We start from the raw sequence: 27,833 nt of genomic DNA on the forward strand, positions 1-27,833 counted from the left end.
ATGCAACAATCTCCTGTTGCTTCTATGAAGGCCATAATAGACGACATCACCAAACAGCTCCATAGTCACATACACAGCAAAGGAGAGATGTTGTTTACACCTAGTGATGTCAGTGGTATTGAGTGACATCACAGCACAGTGCTAAGGCTCCTGGGCCTGGACACAGCAGCGGCTGCAATATCTCAACGGAGAATACGTTTATATATATGTGTGTGTGTGCGCGTATATATATATATATATATATATATATATATATATATATTTCTCCGCCGAAATCACTTTTAAACCCATTTCCACCTTTTTTTCCCTTCTCTTCCTCTTACTTTTTTTTCACGTTTTTTTACGTTTTTCTCCTTTTCGCCTCTTTTCTGGGCGTATTATTCTTCTTTTTCTTCTTTTTTTTCGTCTAATGCATACCCCATCAGTGCAGCAATGCTTATTCAATACCGCCAGCAGATGGAGACACTGGGGGATAATTTTCTAAGGATTTATACTGATTTTTCCTGTCTGAATTTGTCGCACAGAAAGTTGCAGGCCAAATATGTGTGACATTTCTGCGACTTTAGCTTCTAGAGCATTTTTACAACATTATACATAGGTGCTGAATACATAAAAAGCGACTGTTCAGCGACAGACAAGTCGCATCGGCTGAAAGTAGGCCAGAATGTCAGTCCATGTTGGAGCAGGTTTAGATACAGTCTAAAGTATAGATCTCAAAGTGTGTTCACAGAATGTAGCAAGGGCCTCGCACCTTCTGATGCATCAGGTAGGTGCACAATAGCATAGCCTAACCCTCTGTACTTTGGTCTATATTGATGCGGGACATAGACAGCCAGCTGATGACCAATCCATTAGTGCAATGGATGGCTGGAAGCATTTGTCTTTGCCTTTGCAATACCACAGAAGCAATGCATGGTCAATGTACAGCAATGACACACCTGTGTGAACAGCCAGGAGACCCCCCCCCCCCCCCCCCCATGTTATGTTACATAGTTACATAGTTAGTACGGTCGAAAAAAGACATATGTCCATCAAGTTCAACCAGGGAATTAAGGGGTAGGGGTGTGGCGCGATATTGGGGAAGGGATGAGATTTTATATTTCTTCATAAGCATTAATCTTATTTTGTCAATTAGGAACATTCAGCACCCACCCGCTATCAAGGCAGCTGCCTATCATGTCATGCCCTACCTGCACAGGTGTGCTGGCTACTCAAATGATCCAATTAAGGAGGCCATTTAGTCAGCAGCAGCAGAAGTCCTGTGCCTGGACGCTCCAACAGCGGCCAGACACAAGCAGAAGCAGCAGAAGCAGCAGCAGCAGCACCACCTTTTGTTTTTTGGCTGCAGCAGCAAGGCCCACAGGGCTGGCTAGCTGGCTAGCCAGCAAGCAGGTAGCAATGAAAGTAGGAATCTTTCTTTTTAACCCTGTAAGGGGGTGGTGCACTGTACCCGAAGATACTGCCATATCGGGTCAATGCATAGGGCGACGGAAGCAAGCTTCGAAATCGGCCCCCGTTCTCAAAAATCCATTTAATATATGGTCCCCAGATAGGGGACGTATCAGATATTAAACTGATAAGAACAGATACTACACTTGATCTTAGCCAAAAGGCCGAGAAGCGATAACCGTGAAAGGGGCGGGCCCAACAAGGTCCCCTTCATGGGCACTATCACTGCTTGCTGTCAGGGAGGCTGCCAGACAATTTTCCATGCACACTCTGGGCTGGGGGGCAGTCAACCACCAGTACACACAGCAGAACCTAAACCCATACCATTATTGCTAAGCAGCAAGACAGGGGCCCATTGCACTCCCACGGGGCCTTTTTAAATGCAATCCATAACCCGGATTTGCCAGGAACCCTTCTTACTCCTCCTACTTGCATGTGACACTGGGCTTAGGATCTGCATAGGAAACACACACACAAGCACACACCTACCTTTGTTGCCTGCAGATGCCTCCTTGGCTGTCCCCAAACGGTATCAAACCAACACCCACGGGAAGCTGTAAGCATAGAGGACATGCCTGCACCCCATTGGACTTACCTGTGTGGGTTAAATCCGGGTTATTTGACAACCTATGGCGGTGATGGTTCTGCTCAGGCAGAGCAGTGCTGATGCTCCTCATAAAGCTGTCGCTGCTGTGAAGGTTCTAGGTGACATCACAAATCCCTATGGTTACATACACAACAAAGCTGGGTTGTTGTTGTTTACACTCTGCAAGGCCTGTGGAAGTGAGTGACATCATAGCACTGTAGTTCTGAGGGTTCTAGATGGATGCAACAATCTCCTGTTGCTTCTATGAAGGCCATAATAGACGACATCACCAAACAGCTCCATAGTCACATACACAGCAAAGGAGAGATGTTGTTTACACCTAGTGATGTCAGTGGTATTGAGTGACATCACAGCACAGTGCTAAGGCTCCTGGGCCTGGACACAGCAGCGGCTGCAATATCTCAACGGAGAATACGTTTATATATATGTGTGTGTGTGCGCGTATATATATATATATATATATATATATATATATATATATATATATATATATATATATTTCTCCGCCGAAATCACTTTTAAACCCATTTCCACCTTTTTTTCCCTTCTCTTCCTCTTACTTTTTTTTCACGTTTTTTTACGTTTTTCTCCTTTTCGCCTCTTTTCTGGGCGTATTATTCTTCTTTTTCTTCTTTTTTTTCGTCTAATGCATACCCCATCAGTGCAGCAATGCTTATTCAATACCGCCAGCAGATGGAGACACTGGGGGATAATTTTCTAAGGATTTATACTGATTTTTCCTGTCTGAATTTGTCGCACAGAAAGTTGCAGGCCAAATATGTGTGACATTTCTGCGACTTTAGCTTCTAGAGCATTTTTACAACATTATACATAGGTGCTGAATACATAAAAAGCGACTGTTCAGCGACAGACAAGTCGCATCGGCTGAAAGTAGGCCAGAATGTCAGTCCATGTTGGAGCAGGTTTAGATACAGTCTAAAGTATAGATCTCAAAGTCTGTGCACAGAATTTAGCAAGGGCCTCGCACCTTCTGATGCATCAGGTAGGTGCACAATAGCATAGCCTAACCCTCTGTACTTTGGTCTATATTGATGCGGGACATAGACAGCCAGCTGATGACCAATCCATTAGTGCAATGGATGGCTGGAAGCATTTGTCTTTGCCTTTGCAATACCACAGAAGCAATGCATGGTCAATGTACAGCAATGACACACCTGTGTGAACAGCCAGGAGACCCCCCCCCCCCCCCCCCCCCATGTTATGTTACATAGTTACATAGTTAGTACGGTCGAAAAAAGACATATGTCCATCAAGTTCAACCAGGGAATTAAGGGGTAGGGGTGTGGCGCGATATTGGGGAAGGGATGAGATTTTATATTTCTTCATAAGCATTAATCTTATTTTGTCAATTAGGAACATTCAGCACCCACCCGCTATCAAGGCAGCTGCCTATCATGTCATGCCCTACCTGCACAGGTGTGCTGGCTACTCAAATGATCCAATTAAGGAGGCCATTTAGTCAGCAGCAGCAGAAGTCCTGTGCCTGGACGCTCCAACAGCGGCCAGACACAAGCAGAAGCAGCAGAAGCAGCAGCAGCAGCACCACCTTTTGTTTTTTGGCTGCAGCAGCAAGGCCCACAGGGCTGGCTAGCTGGCTAGCCAGCAAGCAGGTAGCAATGAAAGTGTGGAATCTTTCTTTTTAACCCTGTAAGGGGGTGGTGCACTGTACCCGAAGATACTGCCATATCGGGTCAATGCATAGGGCGACGGAAGCAAGCTTCGAAATCGGCCCCCGTTCTCAAAAATCCATTTAATATATGGTCCCCAGATAGGGGACGTATCAGATATTAAACTGATAAGAACAGATACTACACTTGATCTTAGCCAAAAGGCCGAGAAGCGATAACCGTGAAAGGGGCGGGCCCAACAAGGTCCCCTTCATGGGCACTATCACTGCTTGCTGTCAGGGAGGCTGCCAGACAATTTTCCATGCACACTCTGGGCTGGGGGGCAGTCAACCACCAGTACACACAGCAGAACCTAAACCCATACCATTATTGCTAAGCAGCAAGACAGGGGCCCATTGCACTCCCACGGGGCCTTTTTAAATGCAATCCATAACCCGGATTTGCCAGGAACCCTTCTTACTCCTCCTACTTGCATGTGACACTGGGCTTAGGATCTGCATAGGAAACACACACACAAGCACACACCTACCTTTGTTGCCTGCAGATGCCTCCTTGGCTGTCCCCAAACGGTATCAAACCAACACCCACGGGAAGCTGTAAGCATAGAGGACATGCCTGCACCCCATTGGACTTACCTGTGTGGGTTAAATCCGGGTTATTTGACAACCTATGGCGGTGATGGTTCTGCTCAGGCAGAGCAGTGCTGATGCTCCTCATAAAGCTGTCGCTGCTGTGAAGGTTCTAGGTGACATCACAAATCCCTTTGGTTACATACACAACAAAGCTGGGTTGTTGTTGTTTACACTCTGCAAGGCCTGTGGAAGTGAGTGACATCATAGCACTGTAGTTCTGAGGGTTCAAGATGGATGCAACAATCTCCTGTTGCTTCTATGAAGGCCGTAATAGACGACATCACCAAACAGCTCCATAGTCACATACACAGCAAAGGAGAGATGTTGTTTACACCTAGTGATGTCAGTGGTATTGAGTGACATCACAGCACAGTGCTAAGGCTCCTGGGCCTGGACACAGCAGCGGCTGCAATATCTCAACGGAGAATACGTTTATATCTATGTGTGTGTGTGCGCATATATATATATATATATATATATATATATATATATATATATATATATATATATATTTCTCCGCCGAAATCACTTTTAAACCCATTTCCACCTTTTTTTCCCTTCTCTTCCTCTTACTTTTTTTTCACGTTTTTTTACGTTTTTCTCCTTTTCGCCTCTTTTCTGGGCGTATTATTCTTCTTTTTCTTCTTTTTTTTCGTCTAATGCATACCCCATCAGTGCAGCAATGCTTATTCAATACCGCCAGCAGATGGAGACACTGGGGGATAATTTTCTAAGGATTTATACTGATTTTTCCTGTCTGAATTTGTCGCACAGAAAGTTGCAGGCCAAATATGTGTGACATTTCTGCGACTTTAGCTTCTAGAGCATTTTTACAACATTATACATAGGTGCTGAATACATAAAAAGCGACTGTTCAGCGACAGACAAGTCGCATCGGCTGAAAGTAGGCCAGAATGTCAGTCCATGTTGGAGCAGGTTTAGATACAGTCTAAAGTATAGATCTCAAAGTCTGTGCACAGAATGTAGCAAGGGCCTCGCACCTTCTGATGCATCAGGTAGGTGCACAATAGCATAGCCTAACCCTCTGTACTTTGGTCTATATTGATGCGGGACATAGACAGCCAGCTGATGACCAATCCATTAGTGCAATGGATGGCTGGAAGCATTTGTCTTTGCCTTTGCAATACCACAGAAGCAATGCATGGTCAATGTACAGCAATGACACACCTGTGTGAACAGCCAGGAGACCCCCCCCCCCCCCCCCCCCATGTTATGTTACATAGTTACATAGTTAGTACGGTCGAAAAAAGACATATGTCCATCAAGTTCAACCAGGGAATTAAGGGGTAGGGGTGTGGCGCGATATTGGGGAAGGGATGAGATTTTATATTTCTTCATAAGCATTAATCTTATTTTGTCAATTAGGAACATTCAGCACCCACCCGCTATCAAGGCAGCTGCCTATCATGTCATGCCCTACCTGCACAGGTGTGCTGGCTACTCAAATGATCCAATTAAGGAGGCCATTTAGTCAGCAGCAGCAGAAGTCCTGTGCCTGGACGCTCCAACAGCGGCCAGACACAAGCAGAAGCAGCAGAAGCAGCAGCAGCAGCACCACCTTTTGTTTTTTGGCTGCAGCAGCAAGGCCCACAGGGCTGGCTAGCTGGCTAGCCAGCAAGCAGGTAGCAATGAAAGTAGGAATCTTTCTTTTTAACCCTGTAAGGGGGTGGTGCACTGTACCCGAAGATACTGCCATATCGGGTCAATGCATAGGGCGACGGAAGCAAGCTTCGAAATCGGCCCCCGTTCTCAAAAATCCATTTAATATATGGTCCCCAGATAGGGGACGTATCAGATATTAAACTGATAAGAACAGATACTACACTTGATCTTAGCCAAAAGGCCGAGAAGCGATAACCGTGAAAGGGGCGGGCCCAACAAGGTCCCCTTCATGGGCACTATCACTGCTTGCTGTCAGGGAGGCTGCCAGACAATTTTCCATGCACACTCTGGGCTGGGGGGCAGTCAACCACCAGTACACACAGCAGAACCTAAACCCATACCATTATTGCTAAGCAGCAAGACAGGGGCCCATTGCACTCCCACGGGGCCTTTTTAAATGCAATCCATAACCCGGATTTGCCAGGAACCCTTCTTACTCCTCCTACTTGCATGTGACACTGGGCTTAGGATCTGCATAGGAAACACACACACAAGCACACACCTACCTTTGTTGCCTGCAGATGCCTCCTTGGCTGTCCCCAAACGGTATCAAACCAACACCCACGGGAAGCTGTAAGCATAGAGGACATGCCTGCACCCCATTGGACTTACCTGTGTGGGTTAAATCCGGGTTATTTGACAACCTATGGCGGTGATGGTTCTGCTCAGGCAGAGCAGTGCTGATGCTCCTCATAAAGCTGTCGCTGCTGTGAAGGTTCTAGGTGACATCACAAATCCCTATGGTTACATACACAACAAAGCTGGGTTGTTGTTGTTTACACTCTGCAAGGCCTGTGGAAGTGAGTGACATCATAGCACTGTAGTTCTGAGGGTTCTAGATGGATGCAACAATCTCCTGTTGCTTCTATGAAGGCCATAATAGACGACATCACCAAACAGCTCCATAGTCACATACACAGCAAAGGAGAGATGTTGTTTACACCTAGTGATGTCAGTGGTATTGAGTGACATCACAGCACAGTGCTAAGGCTCCTGGGCCTGGACACAGCAGCGGCTGCAATATCTCAACGGAGAATACGTTTATATATATGTGTGTGTGTGCGCGTATATATATATATATATATATATATATATATATATTTCTCCGCCGAAATCACTTTTAAACCCATTTCCACCTTTTTTTCCCTTCTCTTCCTCTTACTTTTTTTTCACGTTTTTTTACGTTTTTCTCCTTTTCGCCTCTTTTCTGGGCGTATTATTCTTCTTTTTCTTCTTTTTTTTCGTCTAATGCATACCCCATCAGTGCAGCAATGCTTATTCAATACCGCCAGCAGATGGAGACACTGGGGGATAATTTTCTAAGGATTTATACTGATTTTTCCTGTCTGAATTTGTCGCACAGAAAGTTGCAGGCCAAATATGTGTGACATTTCTGCGACTTTAGCTTCTAGAGCATTTTTACAACATTATACATAGGTGCTGAATACATAAAAAGCGACTGTTCAGCGACAGACAAGTCGCATCGGCTGAAAGTAGGCCAGAATGTCAGTCCATGTTGGAGCAGGTTTAGATACAGTCTAAAGTATAGATCTCAAAGTCTGTGCACAGAATTTAGCAAGGGCCTCGCACCTTCTGATGCATCAGGTAGGTGCACAATAGCATAGCCTAACCCTCTGTACTTTGGTCTATATTGATGCGGGACATAGACAGCCAGCTGATGACCAATCCATTAGTGCAATGGATGGCTGGAAGCATTTGTCTTTGCCTTTGCAATACCACAGAAGCAATGCATGGTCAATGTACAGCAATGACACACCTGTGTGAACAGCCAGGAGACCCCCCCCCCCCCCCCCCCCCCCATGTTATGTTACATAGTTACATAGTTAGTACGGTCGAAAAAAGACATATGTCCATCAAGTTCAACCAGGGAATTAAGGGGTAGGGGTGTGGCGCGATATTGGGGAAGGGATGAGATTTTATATTTCTTCATAAGCATTAATCTTATTTTGTCAATTAGGAACATTCAGCACCCACCCGCTATCAAGGCAGCTGCCTATCATGTCATGCCCTACCTGCACAGGTGTGCTGGCTACTCAAATGATCCAATTAAGGAGGCCATTTAGTCAGCAGCAGCAGAAGTCCTGTGCCTGGACGCTCCAACAGCGGCCAGACACAAGCAGAAGCAGCAGAAGCAGCAGCAGCAGCACCACCTTTTGTTTTTTGGCTGCAGCAGCAAGGCCCACAGGGCTGGCTAGCTGGCTAGCCAGCAAGCAGGTAGCAATGAAAGTAGGAATCTTTCTTTTTAACCCTGTAAGGGGGTGGTGCACTGTACCCGAAGATACTGCCATATCGGGTCAATGCATAGGGCGACGGAAGCAAGCTTCGAAATCGGCCCCCGTTCTCAAAAATCCATTTAATATATGGTCCCCAGATAGGGGACGTATCAGATATTAAACTGATAAGAACAGATACTACACTTGATCTTAGCCAAAAGGCCGAGAAGCGATAACCGTGAAAGGGGCGGGCCCAACAAGGTCCCCTTCATGGGCACTATCACTGCTTGCTGTCAGGGAGGCTGCCAGACAATTTTCCATGCACACTCTGGGCTGGGGGGCAGTCAACCACCAGTACACACAGCAGAACCTAAACCCATACCATTATTGCTAAGCAGCAAGACAGGGGCCCATTGCACTCCCACGGGGCCTTTTTAAATGCAATCCATAACCCGGATTTGCCAGGAACCCTTCTTACTCCTCCTACTTGCATGTGACACTGGGCTTAGGATCTGCATAGGAAACACACACACAAGCACACACCTACCTTTGTTGCCTGCAGATGCCTCCTTGGCTGTCCCCAAACGGTATCAAACCAACACCCACGGGAAGCTGTAAGCATAGAGGACATGCCTGCACCCCATTGGACTTACCTGTGTGGGTTAAATCCGGGTTATTTGACAACCTATGGCGGTGATGGTTCTGCTCAGGCAGAGCAGTGCTGATGCTCCTCATAAAGCTGTCGCTGCTGTGAAGGTTCTAGGTGACATCACAAATCCCTATGGTTACATACACAACAAAGCTGGGTTGTTGTTGTTTACACTCTGCAAGGCCTGTGGAAGTGAGTGACATCATAGCACTGTAGTTCTGAGGGTTCTAGATGGATGCAACAATCTCCTGTTGCTTCTATGAAGGCCATAATAGACGACATCACCAAACAGCTCCATAGTCACATACACAGCAAAGGAGAGATGTTGTTTACACCTAGTGATGTCAGTGGTATTGAGTGACATCACAGCACAGTGCTAAGGCTCCTGGGCCTGGACACAGCAGCGGCTGCAATATCTCAACGGAGAATACGTTTATATATATGTGTGTGTGTGCGCGTATATATATATATATATATATATATATATATATATATATTTCTCCGCCGAAATCACTTTTAAACCCATTTCCACCTTTTTTTCCCTTCTCTTCCTCTTACTTTTTTTTCACGTTTTTTTCGTTTTTCTCCTTTTCGCCTCTTTTCTGGGCGTATTATTCTTCTTTTTCTTCTTTTTTTTCGTCTAATGCATACCCCATCAGTGCAGCAATGCTTATTCAATACCGCCAGCAGATGGAGACACTGGGGGATAATTTTCTAAGGATTTATACTGATTTTTCCTGTCTGAATTTGTCGCACAGAAAGTTGCAGGCCAAATATGTGTGACATTTCTGCGACTTTAGCTTCTAGAGCATTTTTACAACATTATACATAGGTGCTGAATACATAAAAAGCGACTGTTCAGCGACAGACAAGTCGCATCGGCTGAAAGTAGGCCAGAATGTCAGTCCATGTTGGAGCAGGTTTAGATACAGTCTAAAGTATAGATCTCAAAGTCTGTGCACAGAATTTAGCAAGGGCCTCGCACCTTCTGATGCATCAGGTAGGTGCACAATAGCATAGCCTAACCCTCTGTACTTTGGTCTATATTGATGCGGGACATAGACAGCCAGCTGATGACCAATCCATTAGTGCAATGGATGGCTGGAAGCATTTGTCTTTGCCTTTGCAATACCACAGAAGCAATGCATGGTCAATGTACAGCAATGACACACCTGTGTGAACAGCCAGGAGACCCCCCCCCCCCCCCCCCCATGTTATGTTACATAGTTACATAGTTAGTACGGTCGAAAAAAGACATATGTCCATCAAGTTCAACCAGGGAATTAAGGGGTAGGGGTGTGGCGCGATATTGGGGAAGGGATGAGATTTTATATTTCTTCATAAGCATTAATCTTATTTTGTCAATTAGGAACATTCAGCACCCACCCGCTATCAAGGCAGCTGCCTATCATGTCATGCCCTACCTGCACAGGTGTGCTGGCTACTCAAATGATCCAATTAAGGAGGCCATTTAGTCAGCAGCAGCAGAAGTCCTGTGCCTGGACGCTCCAACAGCGGCCAGACACAAGCAGAAGCAGCAGAAGCAGCAGCAGCAGCACCACCTTTTGTTTTTTGGCTGCAGCAGCAAGGCCCACAGGGCTGGCTAGCTGGCTAGCCAGCAAGCAGGTAGCAATGAAAGTAGGAATCTTTCTTTTTAACCCTGTAAGGGGGTGGTGCACTGTACCCGAAGATACTGCCATATCGGGTCAATGCATAGGGCGACGGAAGCAAGCTTCGAAATCGGCCCCCGTTCTCAAAAATCCATTTAATATATGGTCCCCAGATAGGGGACGTATCAGATATTAAACTGATAAGAACAGATACTACACTTGATCTTAGCCAAAAGGCCGAGAAGCGATAACCGTGAAAGGGGCGGGCCCAACAAGGTCCCCTTCATGGGCACTATCACTGCTTGCTGTCAGGGAGGCTGCCAGACAATTTTCCATGCACACTCTGGGCTGGGGGGCAGTCAACCACCAGTACACACAGCAGAACCTAAACCCATACCATTATTGCTAAGCAGCAAGACAGGGGCCCATTGCACTCCCACGGGGCCTTTTTAAATGCAATCCATAACCCGGATTTGCCAGGAACCCTTCTTACTCCTCCTACTTGCATGTGACACTGGGCTTAGGATCTGCATAGGAAACACACACACAAGCACACACCTACCTTTGTTGCCTGCAGATGCCTCCTTGGCTGTCCCCAAACGGTATCAAACCAACACCCACGGGAAGCTGTAAGCATAGAGGACATGCCTGCACCCCATTGGACTTACCTGTGTGGGTTAAATCCGGGTTATTTGACAACCTATGGCGGTGATGGTTCTGCTCAGGCAGAGCAGTGCTGATGCTCCTCATAAAGCTGTCGCTGCTGTGAAGGTTCTAGGTGACATCACAAATCCCTATGGTTACATACACAACAAAGCTGGGTTGTTGTTGTTTACACTCTGCAAGGCCTGTGGAAGTGAGTGACATCATAGCACTGTAGTTCTGAGGGTTCTAGATGGATGCAACAATCTCCTGTTGCTTCTATGAAGGCCATAATAGACGACATCACCAAACAGCTCCATAGTCACATACACAGCAAAGGAGAGATGTTGTTTACACCTAGTGATGTCAGTGGTATTGAGTGACATCACAGCACAGTGCTAAGGCTCCTGGGCCTGGACACAGCAGCGGCTGCAATATCTCAACGGAGAATACGTTTATATATATGTGTGTGTGTGCGCGTATATATATATATATATATATATATATATATATATATATATATATTCTCCGCCGAAATCACTTTTAAACCCATTTCCACCTTTTTTTCCCTTCTCTTCCTCTTACTTTTTTTTCACGTTTTTTTACGTTTTTCTCCTTTTCGCCTCTTTTCTGGGCGTATTATTCTTCTTTTTCTTCTTTTTTTTCGTCTAATGCATACCCCATCAGTGCAGCAATGCTTATTCAATACCGCCAGCAGATGGAGACACTGGGGGATAATTTTCTAAGGATTTATACAGATTTTTCCTGTCTGAATTTGTCGCACAGAAAGTTGCAGGCCAAATATGTGTGACATTTCTGCGACTTTAGCTTCTAGAGCATTTTTACAACATTATACATAGGTGCTGAATACATAAAAAGCGACTGTTCAGCGACAGACAAGTCGCATCGGCTGAAAGTAGGCCAGAATGTCAGTCCATGTTGGAGCAGGTTTAGATACAGTCTAAAGTATAGATCTCAAAGTCTGTGCACAGAATTTAGCAAGGGCCTCGCACCTTCTGATGCATCAGGTAGGTGCACAATAGCATAGCCTAACCCTCTGTACTTTGGTCTATATTGATGCGGGACATAGACAGCCAGCTGATGACCAATCCATTAGTGCAATGGATGGCTGGAAGCATTTGTCTTTGCCTTTGCAATACCACAGAAGCAATGCATGGTCAATGTACAGCAATGACACACCTGTGTGAACAGCCAGGAGACCCCCCCCCCATGTTATGTTACATAGTTACATAGTTAGTACGGTCGAAAAAAGACATATGTCCATCAAGTTCAACCAGGGAATTAAGGGGTAGGGGTGTGGCGCGATATTGGGGAAGGGATGAGATTTTATATTTCTTCATAAGCATTAATCTTATTTTGTCAATTAGGAACATTCAGCACCCACCCGCTATCAAGGCAGCTGCCTATCATGTCATGCCCTACCTGCACAGGTGTGCTGGCTACTCAAATGATCCAATTAAGGAGGCCATTTAGTCAGCAGCAGAAGTCCTGTGCCTGGACGCTCCAACAGCGGCCAGACACAAGCAGAAGCAGCAGAAGCAGCAGCAGCAGCACCACCTTTTGTTTTTTGGCTGCAGCAGCAAGGCCCACAGGGCTGGCTAGCTGGCTAGCCAGCAAGCAGGTAGCAATGAAAGTAGGAATCTTTCTTTTTAACCCTGTAAGGGGGTGGTGCACTGTACCCGAAGATACTGCCATATCGGGTCAATGCATAGGGCGACGGAAGCAAGCTTCGAAATCGGCCCCCGTTCTCAAAAATCCATTTAATATATGGTCCCCAGATAGGGGACGTATCAGATATTAAACTGATAAGAACAGATACTACACTTGATCTTAGCCAAAAGGCCGAGAAGCGATAACCGTGAAAGGGGCGGGCCCAACAAGGTCCCCTTCATGGGCACTATCACTGCTTGCTGTCAGGGAGGCTGCCAGACAATTTTCCATGCACACTCTGGGCTGGGGGGCAGTCAACCACCAGTACACACAGCAGAACCTAAACCCATACCATTATTGCTAAGCAGCAAGACAGGGGCCCATTGCACTCCCATGGGGCCTTTTTAAATGCAATCCATAACCCGGATTTGCCAGGAACCCTTCTTACTCCTCCTACTTGCATGTGACACTGGGCTTAGGATCTGCATAGGAAACACACACACAAGCACACACCTACCTTTGTTGCCTGCAGATGCCTCCTTGGCTGTCCCCAAACGGTATCAAACCAACACCCACGGGAAGCTGTAAGCATAGAGGACATGCCTGCACCCCATTGGACTTACCTGTGTGGGTTAAATCCGGGTTATTTGACAACCTATGGCGGTGATGGTTCTGCTCAGGCAGAGCAGTGCTGATGCTCCTCATAAAGCTGTCGCTGCTGTGAAGGTTCTAGGTGACATCACAAATCCCTATGGTTACATACACAACAAAGCTGGGTTGTTGTTGTTTACACTCTGCAAGGCCTGTGGAAGTGAGTGACATCATAGCACTGTAGTTCTGAGGGTTCTAGATGGATGCAACAATCTCCTGTTGCTTCTATGAAGGCCATAATAGACGACATCACCAAACAGCTCCATAGTCACATACACAGCAAAGGAGAGATGTTGTTTACACCTAGTGATGTCAGTGGTATTGAGTGACATCACAGCACAGTGCTTAGGCTCCTGGGCCTGGACACAGCAGCGGCTGCAATATCTCAACGGAGAATACGTTTATATATATGTGTGTGTGTGCGCGTATATATATATATATATATATATATATATATATATATATATATATTTCTCCGCCGAAATCACTTTTAAACCCATTTCCACCTTTTTTTCCCTTCTCTTCCTCTTACTTTTTTTTCACGTTTTTTTACGTTTTTCTCCTTTTCGCCTCTTTTCTGGGCGTATTATTCTTCTTTTTCTTCTTTTTTTTCGTCTAATGCATACCCCATCAGTGCAGCAATGCTTATTCAATACCGCCAGCAGATGGAGACACTGGGGGATAATTTTCTAAGGATTTATACTGATTTTTCCTGTCTGAATTTGTCGCACAGAAAGTTGCAGGCCAAATATGTGTGACATTTCTGCGACTTTAGCTTCTAGAGCATTTTTACAACATTATACATAGGTGCTGAATACATAAAAAGCGACTGTTCAGCGACAGACAAGTCGCATCGGCTGAAAGTAGGCCAGAATGTCAGTCCATGTTGGAGCAGGTTTAGATACAGTCTAAAGTATAGATCTCAAAGTCTGTGCACAGAATTTAGCAAGGGCCTCGCACCTTCTGATGCATCAGGTAGGTGCACAATAGCATAGCCTAAACCTCTGTACTTTGGTCTATATTGATGCGGGACATAGACAGCCAGCTGATGACCAATCCATTAGTGCAATGGATGGCTGGAAGCATTTGTCTTTGCCTTTGCAATACCACAGAAGCAATGCATGGTCAATGTACAGCAATGACACACCTGTGTGAACAGCCAGGAGACCCCCCCCCCCCCCCCCATGTTATGTTACATAGTTACATAGTTAGTACGGTCGAAAAAAGACATATGTCCATCAAGTTCAACCAGGGAATTAAGGGGTAGGGGTGTGGCGCGATATTGGGGAAGGGATGAGATTTTATATTTCTTCATAAGCATTAATCTTATTTTGTCAATTAGGAACATTCAGCACCCACCCGCTATCAAGGCAGCTGCCTATCATGTCATGCCCTACCTGCACAGGTGTGCTGGCTACTCAAATGATCCAATTAAGGAGGCCATTTAGTCAGCAGCAGCAGAAGTCCTGTGCCTGGACGCTCCAACAGCGGCCAGACACAAGCAGAAGCAGCAGAAGCAGCAGCAGCAGCACCACCTTTTGTTTTTTGGCTGCAGCAGCAAGGCCCACAGGGCTGGCTAGCTGGCTAGCCAGCAAGCAGGTAGCAATGAAAGTAGGAATCTTTCTTTTTAACCCTGTAAGGGGGTGGTGCACTGTACCCGAAGATACTGCCATATCGGGTCAATGCATAGGGCGACGGAAGCAAGCTTCGAAATCGGCCCCCGTTCTCAAAAATCCATTTAATATATGGTCCCCAGATAGGGGACGTATCAGATATTAAACTGATAAGAACAGATTTTTTTTTTTTTTTTTTTTTTTTATCTAAAGCCGAGGAACGTGCTTTCGATTCACCCAAAGTGCAAGAAAAAGTGCAAACGTGTTACACTAAAAAAAACGTGCACAAAGGATGCGGTCTATCGCAAGCCCTTCTCCGATAGGAGAGAGGCCCCCCAACAAACCTTACCCTTCGCCTCCGGACCAAAAGGTACCTGCGAGGTTCCAGGTTCGATGTCCCTTTTCGCCGAAGCTACTAGGAGACCACAAATGCTCCCGGCATCCCCCTTGGCGTTAGCCAAGGTATCTGCCCGCAGAGCCGATTACGGTAGGTACCCTGCGAAGCAGGAGTACCCGGGGTGTTTGCAGGGAGGTGCGGAACCTAATGGCCACACACACCTCCCCTAGACCGCCAGGAGGGACACCCAGAAGGGCTACCGCATCCTGACAAATCCTGTGAACACACAACACGCAAAAAGTGACACAGTGAGACAAAAAATAAATAAATAAGTGAATGTGTGCAGATATACTGCCCGGACATCCGGCCGGATCTATAAAAATTTCTCTGATCCTAGCCAGAAGGCCGGGAATCAAGAGGTGAGTGCCACAAGGTGAAGAGATTATGGTGCCCGTGCTTCAACTCAGTGAGCCTATTCTCCCAGTGAGTTTCGGCACCTCGGGGTCACCACTCCCCGAGGCACAAAAGTACCTCGGCTCTAGACCCTCTCAGCCTCATGGCGAGACCCGGAGGGAACAGGTCACATCGGGGCAGCCGTCGAGCTGATTCCTCAGAACCAGCCCCGGAAAGCCCTGGTACACCTGCATCCTCCATGCAGCACCCATCCCCACCAGCATGAAAACTGATAAGAACAGATACTACACTTGATCTTAGCCAAAAGGCCGAGAAGCGATAACCGTGAAAGGGGCGGGCCCAACAAGGTCCCCTTCATGGGCACTATCACTGCTTGCTGTCAGGGAGGCTGCCAGACAATTTTCCATGCACACTCTGGGCTGGGGGGCAGTCAACCACCAGTACACACAGCAGAACCTAAACCCATACCATTATTGCTAAGCAGCAAGACAGGGGCCCATTGCACTCCCACGGGGCCTTTTTAAATGCAATCCATAACCCGGATTTGCCAGGAACCCTTCTTACTCCTCCTACTTGCATGTGACACTGGGCTTAGGATCTGCATAGGAAACACACACACAAGCACACACCTACCTTTGTTGCCTGCAGATGCCTCCTTGGCTGTCCCCAAACGGTATCAAACCAACACCCACGGGAAGCTGTAAGCATAGAGGACATGCCTGCACCCCATTGGACTTACCTGTGTGGGTTAAATCCGGGTTATTTGACAACCTATGGCGGTGATGGTTCTGCTCAGGCAGAGCAGTGCTGATGCTCCTCATAAAGCTGTCGCTGCTGTGAAGGTTCTAGGTGACATCACAAATCCCTATGGTTATATACACAACAAAGCTGGGTTGTTGTTGTTTACACTCTGCAAGGCCTGTGGAAGTGAGTGACATCATAGCACTGTAGTTCTGAGGGTTCTAGATGGATGCAACAATCTCCTGTTGCTTCTATGAAGGCCATAATAGACGACATCACCAAACAGCTCCATAGTCACATACACAGCAAAGGAGAGATGTTGTTTACACCTAGTGATGTCAGTGGTATTGAGTGACATCACAGCACAGTGCTAAGGCTCCTGGGCCTGGACACAGCAGCGGCTGCAATATCTCAACGGAGAATACGTTTATATATATGTGTGTGTGTGCGCGTATATATATATATATATATATATATATATATATATATATATATATATATATATATTTCTCCGCCGAAATCACTTTTAAACCCATTTCCACCTTTTTTTCCCTTCTCTTCCTCTTACTTTTTTTTCACGTTTTTTTACGTTTTTCTCCTTTTCGCCTCTTTTCTGGGCGTATTATTCTTCTTTTTCTTCTTTTTTTTCGTCTAATGCATACCCCATCAGTGCAGCAATGCTTATTCAATACCGCCAGCAGATGGAGACACTGGGGGATAATTTTCTAAGGATTTATACTGATTTTTCCTGTCTGAATTTGTCGCACAGAAAGTTGCAGGCCAAATATGTGTGACATTTCTGCGACTTTAGCTTCTAGAGCATTTTTACAACATTATACATAGGTGCTGAATACATAAAAAGCGACTGTTCAGCGACAGACAAGTCGCATCGGCTGAAAGTAGGCCAGAATGTCAGTCCATGTTGGAGCAGGTTTAGATACAGTCTAAAGTATAGATCTCAAAGTCTGTGCACAGAATTTAGCAAGGGCCTCGCACCTTCTGATGCATCAGGTAGGTGCACAATAGCATAGCCTAACCCTCTGTACTTTGGTCTATATTGATGCGGGACATAGACAGCCAGCTGATGACCAATCCATTAGTGCAATGGATGGCTGGAAGCATTTGTCTTTGCCTTTGCAATACCACAGAAGCAATGCATGGTCAATGTACAGCAATGACACACCTGTGTGAACAGCCAGGAGACCCCCCCCCCCCCCCCCCATGTTATGTTACATAGTTACATAGTTAGTACGGTCGAAAAAAGACATATGTCCATCAAGTTCAACCAGGGAATTAAGGGGTAGGGGTGTGGCGCGATATTGGGGAAGGGATGAGATTTTATATTTCTTCATAAGCATTAATCTTATTTTGTCAATTAGGAACATTCAGCACCCACCCGCTATCAAGGCAGCTGCCTATCATGTCATGCCCTACCTGCACAGGTGTGCTGGCTACTCAAATGATCCAATTAAGGAGGCCATTTAGTCAGCAGCAGCAGAAGTCCTGTGCCTGGACGCTCCAACAGCGGCCAGACACAAGCAGAAGCAGCAGAAGCAGCAGCAGCAGCACCACCTTTTGTTTTTTGGCTGCAGCAGCAAGGCCCACAGGGCTGGCTAGCTGGCTAGCCAGCAAGCAGGTAGCAATGAAAGTAGGAATCTTTCTTTTTAACCCTGTAAGGGGGTGGTGCACTGTACCCGAAGATACTGCCATATCGGGTCAATGCATAGGGCGACGGAAGCAAGCTTCGAAATCGGCCCCCGTTCTCAAAAATCCATTTAATATATGGTCCCCAGATAGGGGACGTATCAGATATTAAACTGATAAGAACAGATACTACACTTGATCTTAGCCAAAAGGCCGAGAAGCGATAACCGTGAAAGGGGCGGGCCCAACAAGGTCCCCTTCATGGGCACTATCACTGCTTGCTGTCAGGGAGGCTGCCAGACAATTTTCCATGCACACTCTGGGCTGGGGGGCAGTCAACCACCAGTACACACAGCAGAACCTAAACCCATACCATTATTGCTAAGCAGCAAGACAGGGGCCCATTGCACTCCCACGGGGCCTTTTTAAATGCAATCCATAACCCGGATTTGCCAGGAACCCTTCTTACTCCTCCTACTTGCATGTGACACTGGGCTTAGGATCTGCATAGGAAACACACACACAAGCACACACCTACCTTTGTTGCCTGCAGATGCCTCCTTGGCTGTCCCCAAACGGTATCAAACCAACACCCACGGGAAGCTGTAAGCATAGAGGACATGCCTGCACCCCATTGGACTTACCTGTGTGGGTTAAATCCGGGTTATTTGACAACCTATGGCGGTGATGGTTCTGCTCAGGCAGAGCAGTGCTGATGCTCCTCATAAAGCTGTCGCTGCTGTGAAGGTTCTAGGTGACATCACAAATCCCTATGGTTACATACACAACAAAGCTGGGTTGTTGTTGTTTACACTCTGCAAGGCCTGTGGAAGTGAGTGACATCATAGCACTGTAGTTCTGAGGGTTCTAGATGGATGCAACAATCTCCTGTTGCTTCTATGAAGGCCATAATAGACGACATCACCAAACAGCTCCATAGTCACATACACAGCAAAGGAGAGATGTTGTTTACACCTAGTGATGTCAGTGGTATTGAGTGACATCACAGCACAGTGCTAAGGCTCCTGGGCCTGGACACAGCAGCGGCTGCAATATCTCAACGGAGAATACGTTTATATATATGTGTGTGTGTGCGCGTATATATATATATATATATATATATATATATATATATATATATATTTCTCCGCCGAAATCACTTTTAAACCCATTTCCACCTTTTTTTCCCTTCTCTTCCTCTTACTTTTTTTTCACGTTTTTTTACGTTTTTCTCCTTTTCGCCTCTTTTCTGGGCGTATTATTCTTCTTTTTCTTCTTTTTTTTCGTCTAATGCATACCCCATCAGTGCAGCAATGCTTATTCAATACCGCCAGCAGATGGAGACACTGGGGGATAATTTTCTAAGGATTTATACTGATTTTTCCTGTCTGAATTTGTCGCACAGAAAGTTGCAGGCCAAATATGTGTGACATTTCTGCGACTTTAGCTTCTAGAGCATTTTTACAACATTATACATAGGTGCTGAATACATAAAAAGCGACTGTTCAGCGACAGACAAGTCGCATCGGCTGAAAGTAGGCCAGAATGTCAGTCCATGTTGGAGCAGGTTTAGATACAGTCTAAAGTATAGATCTCAAAGTCTGTGCACAGAATTTAGCAAGGGCCTCGCACCTTCTGATGCATCAGGTAGGTGCACAATAGCATAGCCTAACCCTCTGTACTTTGGTCTATATTGATGCGGGACATAGACAGCCAGCTGATGACCAATCCATTAGTGCAATGGATGGCTGGAAGCATTTGTCTTTGCCTTTGCAATACCACAGAAGCAATGCATGGTCAATGTACAGCAATGACACACCTGTGTGAACAGCCAGGAGACCCCCCCCCCCCCCCCCCCCCCATGTTATGTTACATAGTTACATAGTTAGTACGGTCGAAAAAAGACATATGTCCATCAAGTTCAACCAGGGAATTAAGGGGTAGGGGTGTGGCGCGATATTGGGGAAGGGATGAGATTTTATATTTCTTCATAAGCATTAATCTTATTTTGTCAATTAGGAACATTCAGCACCCACCCGCTATCAAGGCAGCTGCCTATCATGTCATGCCCTACCTGCACAGGTGTGCTGGCTACTCAAATGATCCAATTAAGGAGGCCATTTAGTCAGCAGCAGCAGAAGTCCTGTGCCTGGACGCTCCAACAGCGGCCAGACACAAGCAGAAGCAGCAGAAGCAGCAGCAGCAGCACCACCTTTTGTTTTTTGGCTGCAGCAGCAAGGCCCACAGGGCTGGCTAGCTGGCTAGCCAGCAAGCAGGTAGCAATGAAAGTAGGAATCTTTCTTTTTAACCCTGTAAGGGGGTGGTGCACTGTACCCGAAGATACTGCCATATCGGGTCAATGCATAGGGCGACGGAAGCAAGCTTCGAAATCGGCCCCCGTTCTCAAAAATCCATTTAATATATGGTCCCCAGATAGGGGACGTATCAGATATTAAACTGATAAGAACAGATACTACACTTGATCTTAGCCAAAAGGCCGAGAAGCGATAACCGTGAAAGGGGCGGGCCCAACAAGGTCCCCTTCATGGGCACTATCACTGCTTGCTGTCAGGGAGGCTGCCAGACAATTTTCCATGCACACTCTGGGCTGGGGGGCAGTCAACCACCAGTACACACAGCAGAACCTAAACCCATACCATTATTGCTAAGCAGCAAGACAGGGGCCCATTGCACTCCCACGGGGCCTTTTTAAATGCAATCCATAACCCGGATTTGCCAGGAACCCTTCTTACTCCTCCTACTTGCATGTGACACTGGGCTTAGGATCTGCATAGGAAACACACACACAAGCACACACCTACCTTTGTTGCCTGCAGATGCCTCCTTGGCTGTCCCCAAACGGTATCAAACCAACACCCACGGGAAGCTGTAAGCATAGAGGACATGCCTGCACCCCATTGGACTTACCTGTGTGGGTTAAATCCGGGTTATTTGACAACCTATGGCGGTGATGGTTCTGCTCAGGCAGAGCAGTGCTGATGCTCCTCATAAAGCTGTCGCTGCTGTGAAGGTTCTAGGTGACATCACAAATCCCTATGGTTACATACACAACAAAGCTGGGTTGTTGTTGTTTACACTCTGCAAGGCCTGTGGAAGTGAGTGACATCATAGCACTGTAGTTCTGAGGGTTCTAGATGGATGCAACAATCTCCTGTTGCTTCTATGAAGGCCATAATAGACGACATCACCAAACAGCTCCATAGTCACATACACAGCAAAGGAGAGATGTTGTTTACACCTAGTGATGTCAGTGGTATTGAGTGACATCACAGCACAGTGCTAAGGCTCCTGGGCCTGGACACAGCAGCGGCTGCAATATCTCAACGGAGAATACGTTTATATATATGTGTGTGTGTGCGCGTATATATATATATATATATATATATATATATATATATATATATATATATTTCTCCGCCGAAATCACTTTTAAACCCATTTCCACCTTTTTTTCCCTTCTCTTCCTCTTACTTTTTTTTCACGTTTTTTTACGTTTTTCTCCTTTTCGCCTCTTTTCTGGGCGTATTATTCTTCTTTTTCTTCTTTTTTTTCGTCTAATGCATACCCCATCAGTGCAGCAATGCTTATTCAATACCGCCAGCAGATGGAGACACTGGGGGATAATTTTCTAAGGATTTATACTGATTTTTCCTGTCTGAATTTGTCGCACAGAAAGTTGCAGGCCAAATATGTGTGACATTTCTGCGACTTTAGCTTCTAGAGCATTTTTACAACATTATACATAGGTGCTGAATACATAAAAAGCGACTGTTCAGCGACAGACAAGTCGCATCGGCTGAAAGTAGGCCAGAATGTCAGTCCATGTTGGAGCAGGTTTAGATACAGTCTAAAGTATAGATCTCAAAGTCTGTGCACAGAATTTAGCAAGGGCCTCGCACCTTCTGATGCATCAGGTAGGTGCACAATAGCATAGCCTAACCCTCTGTACTTTGGTCTATATTGATGCGGGACATAGACAGCCAGCTGATGACCAATCCATTAGTGCAATGGATGGCTGGAAGCATTTGTCTTTGCCTTTGCAATACCACAGAAGCAATGCATGGTCAATGTACAGCAATGACACACCTGTGTGAACAGCCAGGAGACCCCCCCCCCCCCCCATGTTATGTTACATAGTTACATAGTTAGTACGGTCGAAAAAAGACATATGTCCATCAAGTTCAACCAGGGAATTAAGGGGTAGGGGTGTGGCGCGATATTGGGGAAGGGATGAGATTTTATATTTCTTCATAAGCATTAATCTTATTTTGTCAATTAGGAACATTCAGCACCCACCCGCTATCAAGGCAGCTGCCTATCATGTCATGCCCTACCTGCACAGGTGTGCTGGCTACTCAAATGATCCAATTAAGGAGGCCATTTAGTCAGCAGCAGCAGAAGTCCTGTGCCTGGACGCTCCAACAGCGGCCAGACACAAGCAGAAGCAGCAGAAGCAGCAGCAGCAGCACCACCTTTTGTTTTTTGGCTGCAGCAGCAAGGCCCACAGGGCTGGCTAGCTGGCTAGCCAGCAAGCAGGTAGCAATGAAAGTAGGAATCTTTCTTTTTAACCCTGTAAGGGGGTGGTGCACTGTACCCGAAGATACTGCCATATCGGGTCAATGCATAGGGCGACGGAAGCAAGCTTCGAAATCGGCCCCCGTTCTCAAAAATCCATTTAATATATGGTCCCCAGATAGGGGACGTATCAGATATTAAACTGATAAGAACAGATACTACACTTGATCTTAGCCAAAAGGCCGAGAAGCGATAACCGTGAAAGGGGCGGGCCCAACAAGGTCCCCTTCATGGGCACTATCACTGCTTGCTGTCAGGGAGGCTGCCAGACAATTTTCCATGCACACTCTGGGCTGGGGGGCAGTCAACCACCAGTACACACAGCAGAACCTAAACCCATACCATTATTGCTAAGCAGCAAGACAGGGGCCCATTGCACTCCCAAGGGGCCTTTTTAAATGCAATCCATAACCCGGATTTGCCAGGAACCCTTCTTACTCCTCCTACTTGCATGTGACACTGGGCTTAGGATCTGCATAGGAAACACACACACAAGCACACACCTACCTTTGTTGCCTGCAGATGCCTCCTTGGCTGTCCCCAAACGGTATCAAACCAACACCCACGGGAAGCTGTAAGCATAGAGGACATGCCTGCACCCCATTGGACTTACCTGTGTGGGTTAAATCCGGGTTATTTGACAACCTATGGCGGTGATGGTTCTGCTCAGGCAGAGCAGTGCTGATGCTCCTCATAAAGCTGTCGCTGCTGTGAAGGTTCTAGGTGACATCACAAATCCCTATGGTTACATACACAACAAAGCTGGGTTGTTGTTGTTTACACTCTGCAAGGCCTGTGGAAGTGAGTGACATCATAGCACTGTAGTTCTGAGGGTTCTAGATGGATGCAACAATCTCCTGTTGCTTCTATGAAGGCCATAATAGACGACATCACCAAACAGCTCCATAGTCACATACACAGCAAAGGAGAGATGTTGTTTACACCTAGTGATGTCAGTGGTATTGAGTGACATCACAGCACAGTGCTAAGGCTCCTGGGCCTGGACACAGCAGCGGCTGCAATATCTCAACGGAGAATACGTTTATATATATGTGTGTGTGCGCGTATATATATATATATATATATATATATATATATATATATATATATATTCTCCGCCGAAATCACTTTTAAACCCATTTCCACCTTTTTTTCCCTTCTCTTCCTCTTACTTTTTTTTCACGTTTTTTTACGTTTTTCTCCTTTTCGCCTCTTTTCTGGGCGTATTATTCTTCTTTTTCTTCTTTTTTTTCGTCTAATGCATACCCCATCAGTGCAGCAATGCTTATTCAATACCGCCAGCAGATGGAGACACTGGGGGATAATTTTCTAAGGATTTATACTGATTTTTCCTGTCTGAATTTGTCGCACAGAAAGTTGCAGGCCAAATATGTGTGACATTTCTGCGACTTTAGCTTCTAGAGCATTTTTACAACATTATACATAGGTGCTGAATACATAAAAAGCGACTGTTCAGCGACAGACAAGTCGCATCGGCTGAAAGTAGGCCAGAATGTCAGTCCATGTTGGAGCAGGTTTAGATACAGTCTAAAGTATAGATCTCAAAGTCTGTGCACAGAATTTAGCAAGGGCCTCGCACCTTCTGATGCATCAGGTAGGTGCACAATAGCATAGCCTAACCCTCTGTACTTTGGTCTATATTGATGCGGGACATAGACAGCCAGCTGATGACCAATCCATTAGTGCAATGGATGGCTGGAAGCATTTGTCTTTGCCTTTGCAATACCACAGAAGCAATGCATGGTCAATGTACAGCAATGACACACCTGTGTGAACAGCCAGGAGACCCCCCCCCCCCCATGTTACGTTACATAGTTACATAGTTAGTACGGTCGAAAAAAGACATATGTCCATCAAGTTCAACCAGGGAATTAAGGGGTAGGGGTGTGGCGCGATATTGGGGAAGGGATGAGATTTTATATTTCTTCATAAGCATTAATCTTATTTTGTCAATTAGGAACATTCAGCACCCACCCGCTATCAAGGCAGCTGCCTATCATGTCATGCCCTACCTGCACAGGTGTGCTGGCTACTCAAATGATCCAATTAAGGAGGCCATTTAGTCAGCAGCAGCAGAAGTCCTGTGCCTGGACGCTCCAACAGCGGCCAGACACAAGCAGAAGCAGCAGAAGCAGCAGCAGCAGCACCACCTTTTGTTTTTTGGCTGCAGCAGCAAGGCCCACAGGGCTGGCTAGCTGGCTAGCCAGCAAGCAGGTAGCAATGAAAGTAGGAATCTTTCTTTTTAACCCTGTAAGGGGGTGGTGCACTGTACCCGAAGATACTGCCATATCGGGTCAATGCATAGGGCGACGGAAGCAAGCTTCGAAATCGGCCCCCGTTCTCAAAAATCCATTTAATATATGGTCCCCAGATAGGGGACGTATCAGATATTAAACTGATAAGAACAGATACTACACTTGATCTTAGCCAAAAGGCCGAGAAGCGATAACCGTGAAAGGGGCGGGCCCAACAAGGTCCCCTTCATGGGCACTATCACTGCTTGCTGTCAGGGAGGCTGCCAGACAATTTTCCATGCACACTCTGGGCTGGGGGGCAGTCAACCACCAGTACACACAGCAGAACCTAAACCCATACCATTATTGCTAAGCAGCAAGACAGGGGCCCATTGCACTCCCACGGGGCCTTTTTAAATGCAATCCATAACCCGGATTTGCCAGGAACCCTTCTTACTCCTCCTACTTGCATGTGACACTGGGCTTAGGATCTGCATAGGAAACACACACACAAGCACACACCTACCTTTGTTGCCTGCAGATGCCTCCTTGGCTGTCCCCAAACGGTATCAAACCAACACCCACGGGAAGCTGTAAGCATAGAGGACATGCCTGCACCCCATTGGACTTACCTGTGTGGGTTAAATCCGGGTTATTTGACAACCTATGGCGGTGATGGTTCTGCTCAGGCAGAGCAGTGCTGATGCTCCTCATAAAGCTGTCGCTGCTGTGAAGGTTCTAGGTGACATCACAAATCCCTATGGTTACATACACAACAAAGCTGGGTTGTTGTTGTTTACACTCTGCAAGGCCTGTGGAAGTGAGTGACATCATAGCACTGTAGTTCTGAGGGTTCTAGATGGATGCAACAATCTCCTGTTGCTTCTATGAAGGCCATAATAGACGACATCACCAAACAGCTCCATAGTCACATACACAGCAAAGGAGAGATGTTGTTTACACCTAGTGATGTCAGTGGTATTGAGTGACATCACAGCACAGTGCTAAGGCTCCTGGGCCTGGACACAGCAGCGGCTGCAATATCTCAACGGAGAATACGTTTATATATATGTGTGTGTGTGCGCGTATATATATATATATATATATATATATATATATATATATATATATATTTCTCCGCCGAAATCACTTTTAAACCCATTTCCACCTTTTTTTCCCTTCTCTTCCTCTTACTTTTTTTTCACGTTTTTTTACGTTTTTCTCCTTTTCGCCTCTTTTCTGGGCGTATTATTCTTCTTTTTCTTCTTTTTTTTCGTCTAATGCATACCCCATCAGTGCAGCAATGCTTATTCAATACCGCCAGCAGATGGAGACACTGGGGGATAATTTTCTAAGGATTTATACTGATTTTTCCTGTCTGAATTTGTCGCACAGAAAGTTGCAGGCCAAATATGTGTGACATTTCTGCGACTTTAGCTTCTAGAGCATTTTTACAACATTATACATAGGTGCTGAATACATAAAAAGCGACTGTTCAGCGACAGACAAGTCGCATCGGCTGAAAGTAGGCCAGAATGTCAGTCCATGTTGGAGCAGGTTTAGATACAGTCTAAAGTATAGATCTCAAAGTCTGTGCACAGAATTTAGCAAGGGCCTCGCACCTTCTGATGCATCAGGTAGGTGCACAATAGCATAGCCTAACCCTCTGTACTTTGGTCTATATTGATGCGGGACATAGACAGCCAGCTGATGACCAATCCATTAGTGCAATGGATGGCTGGAAGCATTTGTCTTTGCCTTTGCAATACCACAGAAGCAATGCATGGTCAATGTACAGCAATGACACACCTGTGTGAACAGCCAGGAGACCCCCCCCCCCCCCCCCATGTTATGTTACATAGTTACATAGTTAGTACGGTCGAAAAAAGACATATGTCCATCAAGTTCAACCAGGGAATTAAGGGGTAGGGGTGTGGCGCGATATTGGGGAAGGGATGAGATTTTATATTTCTTCATAAGCATTAATCTTATTTTGTCAATTAGGAACATTCAGCACCCACCCGCTATCAAGGCAGCTGCCTATCATGTCATGCCCTACCTGCACAGGTGTGCTGGCTACTCAAATGATCCAATTAAGGAGGCCATTTAGTCAGCAGCAGCAGAAGTCCTGTGCCTGGACGCTCCAACAGCGGCCAGACACAAGCAGAAGCAGCAGAAGCAGCAGCAGCAGCACCACCTTTTGTTTTTTGGCTGCAGCAGCAAGGCCCACAGGGCTGGCTAGCTGGCTAGCCAGCAAGAGCAGGTAGCAATGAAAGTAGGAATCTTTCTTTTTAACCCTGTAAGGGGGTGGTGCACTGTACCCGAAGATACTGCCATATCGGGTCAATGCATAGGGCGACGGAAGCAAACTTCGAAATCGGCCCCCGTTCTCAAAAATCCATTTAATATATGGTCCCCAGATAGGGGACGTATCAGATATTAAACTGATAAGAACAGATACTACACTTGATCTTAGCCAAAAGGCCGAGAAGCGATAACCGTGAAAGGGGCGGGCCCAACAAGGTCCCCTTCATGGGCACTATCACTGCTTGCTGTCAGGGAGGCTGCCAGACAATTTTCCATGCACACTCTGGGCTGGGGGGCAGTCAACCACCAGTACACACAGCAGAACCTAAACCCATACCATTATTGCTAAGCAGCAAGACAGGGGCCCATTGCACTCCCACGGGGCCTTTTTAAATGCAATCCATAACCCGGATTTGCCAGGAACCCTTCTTACTCCTCCTACTTGCATG

The 27,833-nt window shown here is 46.2% G+C and overlaps 12 non-coding genes and 1 pseudogene across 12 annotated transcripts; all 13 read right to left on the bottom strand.

Moving 5' to 3' along the window:
- Positions 1 to 1,434: 1,434 nt before the first annotated feature.
- On the bottom strand, positions 1,435 to 1,625 carry LOC130300996 (U2 spliceosomal RNA). The gene has a single exon (XR_008851720.1). It is a non-coding gene; the product is annotated as a U2 spliceosomal RNA (small nuclear RNA).
- A 2,105-nt stretch (positions 1,626 to 3,730) lies between these two features.
- LOC130300997 (U2 spliceosomal RNA) lies at positions 3,731 to 3,921 on the bottom strand. Its single transcript, XR_008851721.1, has one exon. It is a non-coding gene; the product is annotated as a U2 spliceosomal RNA (small nuclear RNA).
- Positions 3,922 to 6,022: 2,101 nt separating this feature from the next.
- On the bottom strand, positions 6,023 to 6,213 carry LOC130300998 (U2 spliceosomal RNA). Its single transcript, XR_008851722.1, has one exon. It is a non-coding gene; the product is annotated as a U2 spliceosomal RNA (small nuclear RNA).
- Positions 6,214 to 8,297: 2,084 nt separating this feature from the next.
- On the bottom strand, positions 8,298 to 8,488 carry LOC130300999 (U2 spliceosomal RNA). Its single transcript, XR_008851723.1, has one exon. It is a non-coding gene; the product is annotated as a U2 spliceosomal RNA (small nuclear RNA).
- A 2,083-nt stretch (positions 8,489 to 10,571) lies between these two features.
- On the bottom strand, positions 10,572 to 10,762 carry LOC130301000 (U2 spliceosomal RNA). The gene has a single exon (XR_008851724.1). It is a non-coding gene; the product is annotated as a U2 spliceosomal RNA (small nuclear RNA).
- Positions 10,763 to 12,839: 2,077 nt separating this feature from the next.
- LOC130301001 (U2 spliceosomal RNA) lies at positions 12,840 to 13,030 on the bottom strand. The gene has a single exon (XR_008851725.1). It is a non-coding gene; the product is annotated as a U2 spliceosomal RNA (small nuclear RNA).
- Positions 13,031 to 15,118: 2,088 nt separating this feature from the next.
- LOC130301030 (U2 spliceosomal RNA) lies at positions 15,119 to 15,308 on the bottom strand. Its single transcript, XR_008851751.1, has one exon. It is a non-coding gene; the product is annotated as a U2 spliceosomal RNA (small nuclear RNA).
- A 693-nt stretch (positions 15,309 to 16,001) lies between these two features.
- Positions 16,002 to 16,161, bottom strand: LOC130301032 (U2 spliceosomal RNA; annotated as a pseudogene).
- Positions 16,162 to 18,260: 2,099 nt separating this feature from the next.
- Positions 18,261 to 18,451, bottom strand: LOC130301003 (U2 spliceosomal RNA). The gene has a single exon (XR_008851726.1). It is a non-coding gene; the product is annotated as a U2 spliceosomal RNA (small nuclear RNA).
- A 2,093-nt stretch (positions 18,452 to 20,544) lies between these two features.
- Positions 20,545 to 20,735, bottom strand: LOC130301004 (U2 spliceosomal RNA). The gene has a single exon (XR_008851727.1). It is a non-coding gene; the product is annotated as a U2 spliceosomal RNA (small nuclear RNA).
- Positions 20,736 to 22,825: 2,090 nt separating this feature from the next.
- LOC130301006 (U2 spliceosomal RNA) lies at positions 22,826 to 23,016 on the bottom strand. The gene has a single exon (XR_008851729.1). It is a non-coding gene; the product is annotated as a U2 spliceosomal RNA (small nuclear RNA).
- A 2,083-nt stretch (positions 23,017 to 25,099) lies between these two features.
- Positions 25,100 to 25,290, bottom strand: LOC130301007 (U2 spliceosomal RNA). Its single transcript, XR_008851731.1, has one exon. It is a non-coding gene; the product is annotated as a U2 spliceosomal RNA (small nuclear RNA).
- Positions 25,291 to 27,382: 2,092 nt separating this feature from the next.
- On the bottom strand, positions 27,383 to 27,573 carry LOC130301024 (U2 spliceosomal RNA). The gene has a single exon (XR_008851748.1). It is a non-coding gene; the product is annotated as a U2 spliceosomal RNA (small nuclear RNA).
- Positions 27,574 to 27,833: the final 260 nt, after the last annotated feature.

The sequence above is a fragment of the Hyla sarda genome, unplaced genomic scaffold (genome assembly GCF_029499605.1).
Source record: "Hyla sarda isolate aHylSar1 unplaced genomic scaffold, aHylSar1.hap1 scaffold_1107, whole genome shotgun sequence".
NCBI lineage: Eukaryota > Metazoa > Chordata > Amphibia > Anura > Hylidae > Hyla > Hyla sarda.